This window comes from Furipterus horrens, unplaced genomic scaffold (genome assembly GCF_987537825.1).
Source record: "Furipterus horrens unplaced genomic scaffold, mFurHor1.1.pri manual_scaffold_4, whole genome shotgun sequence".
Taxonomy (NCBI): Eukaryota; Metazoa; Chordata; class Mammalia; order Chiroptera; family Furipteridae; genus Furipterus; species Furipterus horrens.
The window spans coordinates 8,928,914-8,930,126 of NW_028327174.1; the positions used below are offsets into that span (position 1 = coordinate 8,928,914).

At 39.5% G+C, this 1,213-nt stretch overlaps 1 pseudogene; it reads left to right on the top strand.

Moving 5' to 3' along the window:
* Positions 1–313: 313 nt before the first annotated feature.
* On the top strand, positions 314–554 carry LOC150011086 (cytochrome c oxidase subunit 7B2, mitochondrial-like; annotated as a pseudogene).
* The last annotated feature ends 659 nt before the right edge of the window (positions 555–1,213 follow it).

A 1,213-nucleotide genomic window follows, 5' to 3' on the forward strand; every position in this document is an offset into this window, starting at 1 on the left:
TTCCCTTCCCTTTTCTTCCCTTCCCTTCCCTTCCCTTCCCTTCCTTTCCCTTCCCTTCCTTTCCTTTCCTTTCCTTTCCTTTCCTTTCCTTTCCTTTCCTTTCCTTTCCTTTCCTTCCTTTCTCTTCTCTTCTCTCTTTCTCTCTGACATGTGGACAGGTGAGGACACAGTGAGAAGGCAGTAGTCTGCAAGCCAGGAATAGGGCTCTCACCAGGAACCGAAACAGCCAGCACCTAGTTCTTGGACTTTCCAGCCGTAAGAACTGCCTCTTTACATGGAAATAGACCAGCAACTGCAATCCTATCACACCTTCATGATGTTTCCTCTGGCTGGAAATATATTAAGTAGCCTCAAGATTCAAAGCAATCAGCAAATTAGGGCAAGATAGAGCTACAGAAAACACTCCCCAGATTTTCATGACAAATATGGTAATGTACTAGCCAGTGCAGCCACTTTCTGCGTTGTTGCATGGATATTTACAACCACCCAGATTGGAATAGAACAGAGCTTGTCTCCTGTGGGCAGTGACCCCCGAAGAGTGAAATGATGAGTAACCATCATAGTTGGTGTAATGCAGAATTGTTTCAGCATCAACTTGTCGTTTAAGCACTCTGCTGCTCATTTAAATATAGCATAATTAAAAATTTAAAGTATACTTGCAACCTTTAAAAGTTATTGAAAGTAGTCATTATAATGCCTGGAAACAAGGCTGCAACAGTGGGTGTAGATTACAGGGAATTATAAATAACAAATATCTGAAAGCAGAATTTTTTTAAAAAGGTAATGTCCTGGGTTTAACCAGAGTTGATAGGTTAATAGATTTTTCTCATTCAATTGGTCAGTACTTATTAAGCATCTCAATATGCCAGGCTGGCTGAAAGGAGGGATTTGACATATCATTCTTGCTTTTCCCCCCATCACTCTCTGTCAATGTCAAGCCTTAAATATTGTCCAAATATAATACTTAGCATTTTCTTAGAATTGGTGTCATTTTATACACCTTCAATTTCACAGATTTTAATCACAATGGTCAAGTTTCTGACTCCCAATCTCTGATCTTTTGTGCACTGATTATGATGTACAACACTATAGGTATTTTATTGGAGTAATATAAACTGTTGTTACAGACACACACAGAGACACACACACATGCACACACCCCTAAACATCAGTGGCTTGACACAATTAAGTTTCATTCCCTGATCATATCATA